Source organism: Setaria italica, chromosome III (assembly GCF_000263155.2).
Source record: "Setaria italica strain Yugu1 chromosome III, Setaria_italica_v2.0, whole genome shotgun sequence".
NCBI lineage: Eukaryota > Viridiplantae > Streptophyta > Magnoliopsida > Poales > Poaceae > Setaria > Setaria italica.
The window spans coordinates 40480721-40489065 of record NC_028452.1 but is presented as its reverse complement, the minus strand read 5'-3'; positions in this window follow the sequence as shown (position 1 = coordinate 40489065).

The following is an 8345-nucleotide window of genomic DNA, read 5'->3' as shown; positions in this document are numbered from 1 at the left end:
GATCTTGGATGCACTTAGAGTTGTTCTGTTTGAGGGGGGGTCCCTGCCCACCCTTATATACACGGGAGGGCAGGGTTACAAGTCCGAGTCCTAGTCAAGTACAAATACAGAGTTCTACTCGGTATGGTCCGAGTAGTTTCCATACACATATTTGACTAGTCCGAGTGGGATACGCCTATCCCCTTGTCTTGATCATGTCCGAGTACGTCTCTTAGTGGGCCGTCCAGGGTCTACTCGTGGGACTGGGGTGCATGCCCGACAGGGAGGGAACGCATATCTATCTTTGTTATCTATCTTGTATCAACCTTTGCTCCTTTTCTAGTTTAGATCAGTTTGTCCCTCTACACAACTCATATTGCCTGGTTTCATTAGTAGGATTAGTATAAAGTGAGATCCAGCATCCTACTTGTTCCACGGATTGATAAACCTTAGGGGAATACTCTAAGAGAAAAGCTACAATAGATCCGTGCGCTTGCGGTTCACCAATTGACGCACTAACTGCCATCAACACAAAGCCCCTCTACAAATTTTAGCCATAGATGAAGAGGAGGGGGAAGAATGAAATGATAGGAAGAGGAAGAAGAGGAGGGAAAGGAGCACCCCCTACACTTGGACCTTGGATCCGCCACCGCATGTTGTTGTGTGTGCCAGAGGTGGTGGCTGTGCTTTGTGCTCCAGCTACAGCACCTGTCCATGGGTGCGTCAGCCTGGCCATGGAATTGCTACTAGTTTTAGAGGTATTGTGCCGGGTGTCAATGCATCCTAGGCAAGCCGTGTTGTGCCTTGCTATTTGTGCGAGCTGCTGAGAGCTCAAGCAGCGGGTGTGATGGTTATGTTCAGGCATCTGCATGGGCCATGGCTTGCTGGTCACCCACCATGCAGTCTGTTACTTCCATCACCGTGCTTGCAAGGTATGTGCCATGGATACCAACCGATGTGCAGTGCAAGCGCTGGTTTGGCAGAGGTCACAGGTGAAAGCGTCGACGACAGAATCTATGGTCGTCGTTTCCTCCTTGGAGGCGTCTTCGATGTGCCTCCCCTGCGTCTTCGATGTGCCACCCCTAACTAATGCTATGGATCTTCTTTGTGAAAACCTATTCCAATTCTTGGGCCGGCGATGACGGTGCTGGTGATGTTGTGTCCTTCATGAGGGCGTCCTCGTGAAAAATCCTACTGTGCTGTGATACATGGTCATGGCACCCCTTTTGTCTTGTTGTGGGCGTGGTCATAAGCGTATCGTCGTGCGTCGTAGGGTTTTTACCTCGTTTCCTTAAAAATGAGGTCTTTAATATGTGGTCTACCACACCAGTGGGGATACTCTCCTCCCTGACATTTAAAAAAAGATTGTTTACTTGAGACTTGGAAATTTCAATTAAGTTTTGTAAAGTTTTGCACTTTGCATGCTCCATGGTCAAGTATTGCACCTTTAGCGGTGGTCGCGGTTTGTTTGAGCTTATTTGAGAATCGATTTTCTAAGAATCCATATTTTCTGAGAATATGCTGCGAGACAATCTGCTGGTTAGATAAGCTGGAAGTTTGGCAACCCTGAGTAGTTGATTATCTGTTTTGAGTGTAAAATAATACATATGCCACTGTGGCTGATAATAGTTCATTTCATTCATGAGTATAAGCAGAAGATGATTTTGACAATAATTTTAAAGTTTGTAAAATACAAATTTTGATAAAATAATTAATAATGCATTTCAAGTTACCGAACTGGCCAAGGCAATCAGTGGTAGGGTTTTACAAATCAAACAATACTCATTAGTTAAACAAGCACAAGCAAGACCGACCTGCAACTCTCGAATGCTAGCGTGTGCTGGAGCCTGGAGCCTAGAGTGGGAGCAAATCTGAGAAAGAAGAGAAAGAAAGCACATCAATTCTTGGGAACGAAACTTAGAGAAGTAAACAACTAAATTTTCAAACGGAAAGAATCTGTTAATTGGTTATCAGATTTTTCACACAGGAAAAAACGCATATTGGGCACAGAGAGGAAGGAGATCTTGAGCATGCACTGCAAGAGGAACGAGGAGCACCTAGTCATGTCGGGATGCAGCCGCGCCGGGACGCCGCTTCAGGGCCTCCTCAATGTCGCGCTGGCTTCCTGCTCACTGCGCTGCGCCGCGCCTCCCTCCCTAGTCGCTGTGCCGCGCCGTGCCCATCCTCCTACGCCCGCCCACCTAGCCCCGCAAGCTGGTCCCCCAGCCTCCATTCTTGGCTGGCGCCGAACGAGTGGTTGGAGGAGGCACCAAATCTATGGTGGGGGAGATACCAGAGTTGGAGACGTGACAGCTCGGAGGTGGCGGCAGCCGGTGAGCACGCTTGAGGAAGGGGAACGGGAGGGGTAGAGGGTATCGGTGGAAACCGATTCGATTAATCGCGTACCGTGTGAGCACATGCACGTAGGGACTAGGGAGAGGGGTCTCGCGGGGCGGTACCGTGTGGTGCCCGCCGCCCATTCGGCGGGATTATTGGCGGTCCGCTGCTGCACCGCGCGGTGACCGCGAAAACAAAGGGGGCCTTAAATTTCTAGCTTTTTTACTATCAGCATGCCTGTGGTTAGTCACCGAGTATCTAATTTGTTTATTTATGTAGGATTCAAAATGTAAAGCATCTAATTTGTTTATTTACGTAGGATTCAAAATGTAAAGTTTTACTGACAATGTAGCTTTTGATAACCTAGTGTGGATCTTTATTACTTTTCCATAGGTCCAACAGTAACATATATGCTAAGTAGATGATTTAATAAGACTGATTGAAGAGGTTTGGATCTTGAATGAACCACCTAGCAAGTCAAGAAATAATTATGTGCAAATTAATAAATTCATGCTCTTTTTGTTAGGAAGCATGTGCATGTTTTTTTATCGAAGAAACTACTTCCAACACAATCAACCTAGAATAGCCAAAAAGAGGTAAAAATGGGAAACAACCTTTGTGGCATCCAAATATATATGAAATTGGAAGCATAGTCCCAGTTTTCAGCTTTGTGTATGTACTATACAATAAGTTATGCGAGACACCTACGGTGACTTTGTCAGTCCTAAAAATATTTGTTATTTAAAAGTTGTCTCTATGGCACACTATTTTTTTAAGATTAATCATATATAACTTTACTTTTAAATAGCCACATAACTTTAAAAATTGTATAATTAGACTAATTATTTTGAAACTATTCTAAAGTTGTGTCTATATCTAATTATTACTATTTTATTATTTCAATACTTTATTTTTAATTACAACCGATATTGCGAATTACATATAGCTTTGTTTATATACTATACAATAAGTTCCGTGAGACACATGTGGTGACTTTGTCAATCTCAATATTCAGTTCAACTTTTAAAGTCTTTATTATTTAAAAGTTGTCTCTATGGCACACTAAATTTTTAAGATTAATCATATATAAGTTTACTTTTAAATAGCCACATTTGACTTTTAAAATTGTATAATTAGACTAATTATTTTGAAACTATTCTAAAGTTGTGTGTATAACTAATTATAACTATTTTATTATTTCAATACTTTATTTTTCATTACAATTGATATTGCTAATTACATATAGCCCACATTGTATTTATATGGTTATAATGATGCATTTACTATTAAGGTGGCTATTGAGTTATAATTTGCAACCAATATGATTAAGAATGCATAGTTTATTACATGAGGTCACATCATGTATTGATTTTGATTTTTTATGATTTCATTTTTCTAGTATCCGAATATGTTTCATGTATTGATACAAGCAAATATGTCACACCCGGTTTTAAAGGCAAAACCAGATGACTATCATATCTGTGCTAGGATCAAGTTTTACACATACAATGACTTCAGTAAATATCAAATACAGTATTATAATGTAAAGAGATAGTTGAATAGATTACATAACCAGAATCTGAGATAAAAATCTCTAGTAAGCAACAGATCTCCAACAACTCCATGGGCAGTTGACTGAGGGAAATGTACGCATAGCAAATCTTCAAAGTCTTCAATAGAGTTGCCTTGTACGGAACAACGGATATAGCAAGTGTGAGTACACTTCTGGTTGGTACTCAGCAAGTGTGAGGAAAAGTGTAGTGTAAGGCCAATCAAGGAATAGCTGACTAGTTTACTGCATTTAAGCACTTTTAAAGTTGGTCAAGTTTTATTAGCAAGCTTTTTACTAGAGTGTAAGTTTATACCACCCAATTAAGATAAAGATAAATAACTGAACATGAACATAGATACAACATAAAAGAAACACAGGTTTATTATTCTTCAAGTTCAATTATTATGTGAGGGTCCAGGCCGCTCTTGACCATGAGCACGATTGATATATCAGTTTTACACTCTGCAGGGATTGTACACTTTCACCATAAGTCGTGTAAAAGTTCAGACCATGTTGTGCAAAAGTAAGCACTTATCACACTACCGAGGTGTGACTGCATATGCTACAAGGCTTTTACAAAGATTTCCTAATAAGTGATAACCCGCTAAGGTTTCCTCATAAGGGGATGAACCCTCCCCCAAGTGGTGCGTATATCCCTTGACTGGACAAGCCATCGCACAACCTATGAGCCTCTCTTGCCCTTTCGGTAAGACTATCACAAACTAGAGTCTCTAATTAGTAAGTCAAGATCAGAGCCTATTGGTCTTATGGTTGTACTATTTTTCTGGATGGTCACTTTATGTTCCAATTAAGGCATGTGAGTGTTGCAATTAACATAAAATAAATTAGGTTCATCCACTACAAGAAACTATTTAATCTGTGATGGATTTTCCATAACATTTTTAAAGAACATCACTAATCATACATAATCTGTGATGATTATCAATTTTCTGTCTTGAATCCGTAACTGTGGATATCAAGCCCATAATATAGTGACATTTTATCAAATTTATCACAATCCAATACACTAACTAGTATAAAATTCGTCATGGATCATCATGAGGGCAAGGGGATTTTAAACTTGAAAAATAAGCAAAGAAAATGGCACACCCTTGAATTTATTTAGGCTTAAAATTTGTTTTCTTTACTTTCTAAATGTATGTTGCATAGGAAAACATCCATTATTTTTTCTTGAAAAACCATTTTTTCCAACATCAACATTTTCTAAAAATAGTACACTACAACGCTGCAGATCTAAAAATTAAAATAGGAAAAAATGCATAGGAAAACATCCATTATTTTTTCTCGAAAAACCATTTTTTCCAACATCAACATTTTCTAAAAATAGTACACTACAACGCTGCAGATCTAAAAATTAAAATAGGAAAAAATAAAAAATAGTATAACGCCTCGCGCTGACTCGAATCAAGATCTGAATGATTAGAGTTGCATGCCTTACCACTGCACTACACCTTAATTTATGATTGTGATCTGCATTTAACCTATTTATACATATATTTGCTCACGCTGGCCGGGCCGCGTCACCAGCCCATCTGTCGGTACAGTCCACCTCAGTCTTCGTACTGTGCCAAGGGCAGGTCCAGCGGGGGTTCGGCTCGTTTAGGCCACGGTAGTCGAACAAAACTTTAGTCTTGTTTGGTTGCCTAATTTTGGGTGTCAAAAATACTATAGCAATACTGTAGCGTTTCGTTTGTATTTGTGAATTATTGTTCAAATATTGACTAATTAGGCTCAAAAGATTCGTCTCGCAAAGTACAACAAAACTGTGCAATTAGTTTTTGATTTTGTCTACATTCAGTACTCCATGTATGTATCGCAAGTTTGATGTGATGGGAAATCTTTTTTGCATAGTGATAAAGTTAGGATTTGGAGTGAACTAAACATAACATGACGTTTGGTTTTGATGGCCACCGTGTTAACATCAACTCATGGGGCCCATATGCATGGGCTAGAAAAAAATTATCCCACCTGCCTCGTCTCAAGCGAACCAATGGAAACACATGGAAGGAACTGCATGCGCGCTGCGAGGAGTTTTTTATTCGTAACAGTCGAACCAAGTTTGACGGTCGATTTTCGAAGCGTTCGGCCGCACAGCTACCAGCGTTCAGCGTTCAGACTGCTGCAGTTGCTGCATGCTGTTGCTGTTCCGTTGCTCTACTTGCGCTGCAACCCAATACAGTCGAGCAGCCAGCCAGCCGGAAGTAACGCAGCCGAGCAAGTGCTTTAGGTCTTTGTTTAGTTGTCCGACCAAAATGACTGCACTAGTACTGTAGTATACTGTAACGTTTCGTTTGTATTTGTGAATTATTGTCCAAATATTGACTAATTAGGCTCAAAAAGTACAACCAAAATGTGCAATTAGTTTTTGATTTCGTCTACATTCAGTACTCCATGCATGTACCGTAAGTTTGATGTGATGGAAAATCTTCTTTTTGCATAATGCTAAAGTTGGGATTTTGGGATATCTAAACAAGATCTTAGTTCTGACAGCACATCGATGCCCACAGTGCTTTGTTCCCTTTTGCTGGCCCAATGTTTGATTTACGAACAGACTGGAGCTGCCCTGATGACTGGCACGCTCGCGTGGCGCCACGTCACAGTCCAATCAGAGAGCGCGGTGGGCCCATTTGTCAGCGGGTGAGGAAATTCAGCAAAAATAGTGCTTCAGGTATTTTTCTAGCATGGCATATTCGGCAAAAAAATATGGCAACGAGGGGAATCGAACCCGCGACATCACACAACTAAGGAGGTGTTTGGATCTATGGACTAATTTTTAGTTCGGGTCACATCGAATGTTTGATACCAATTAGAAGGACTAACGTAAACTAATTATAAAACTAATTGCATAAGTCGTGGCTAATTTGCGAGATAAATCTATTAAGCCTAATTAATCTATGATTAACACATATTTAATACTCCTGAACTTTAGTCACTGTCTCCAAACGGGGCCTAATGAGTGCAATGAAAAATAAGTCTCAAAATTGGCATGCAAAGGGATCGAACAAATCTATTAAGCCTAGCTAGAAAAATAAGTCTCAAAAATAGGCATGCAAAGGGATCGAATAAATTTATTAAGCCTAATTAATCCATGTCTCCAAAAGAGATCGAACCCGTAACGAAGAAGTCTCAAAAATAGGCGCATAGATGGCTGGTGTAAACATTACCACTAAGCTACTAGTTTGGTTGTGGTAATTGAAGGAAGTTTAGTTATATATTCAATAGAAGATCGCCCATCACATCATGGATCGAAGCCAAGCGAGTGCGGGCACGAGGACCAGTGGTATTTCTCCGTCACAAGAACTCCAAATTTGTTAGTTCTTTTTTCTAATTTTTTCTAAAATCACGATCTTTCATTTGGTAGTGTTTGTTTGTATGTTAATTTCTATTTTAAGATCTTTTTCATATGGTTCATTTTCTTCCATCATGTAGAAAATAAAAAAATTATTTTTTATAACAATTTCTAATGTAACTTCATATTTTCTTATACTAAGGTAAACAAAAGGTCGTGGCTAAATTTGAGGTGCATACAAGTTTGAAAATGTTCTAAGGTATGAAAACTACAACATTTGAGTTGAGATATACGAAACTATGTGAGAGATGTATCCTGTTTATTAACAATGTATACTCCAAACATCGCAAAATCTTATGAAACTTTTATGTCAAGATTATACATTCATAATATGATTCTATGACAATTTACAAGATTTTCAGAGAAGTTTTAGATATTAATACCATTATTTTAAATAAAGTTGCAAGTAGAAGTTTGAATTATGCTTAGCAAACATTTGAACTTTCTATCTATTTTCTGGATATAAGATACAATAGAACCGAGAAACTTAAAATATATTTTTGTGTAATTTTTTGAATCTTATTGGAGGTACACATAGTTCAACTTGAAATTACTTTCGATAATCGTATAGAAATTCATTTAAATGATAGAAAATACCAAATCTGTTAAAAAAATTCTTCAAACTCTTACATGGCAACTTAGATGTTGTCTATTACATTTCAAAAGTGTATTGGATATTCAAGATATTTTATTTTGCAAGTTACTTCAAAAGAGTGCATTAAATGTAAAAAGAAAAACCTTAAGCAGTGAAGTGTGCTGCGACAAGCATGATTTCGGCCCATCTAACCATTTGGCCCATCAGAGGACACCGTTTTTAGCCGTTAGATCGAATTTTGGATGGTTCAGATGATCCGTGCATCGAATAAATATACCTAGATCCCCAAACCCTACCTCTTCCTCTCTCCGCTCCGCCCACCACGCACACCACTCGCACCCACTACAGGAAATGTGTTGATCCATGGTAAAAATTTTATAACACATTTATTCTCATCATAGATCTATGACGTTTCTAGCTGAAAACATCATAAAATTTTGATATCCATGCAAATTTAGTGACAAAGTTACGGAACATCATAAAAGTTGCCACTGTAGCCAAAAAGAAATCAT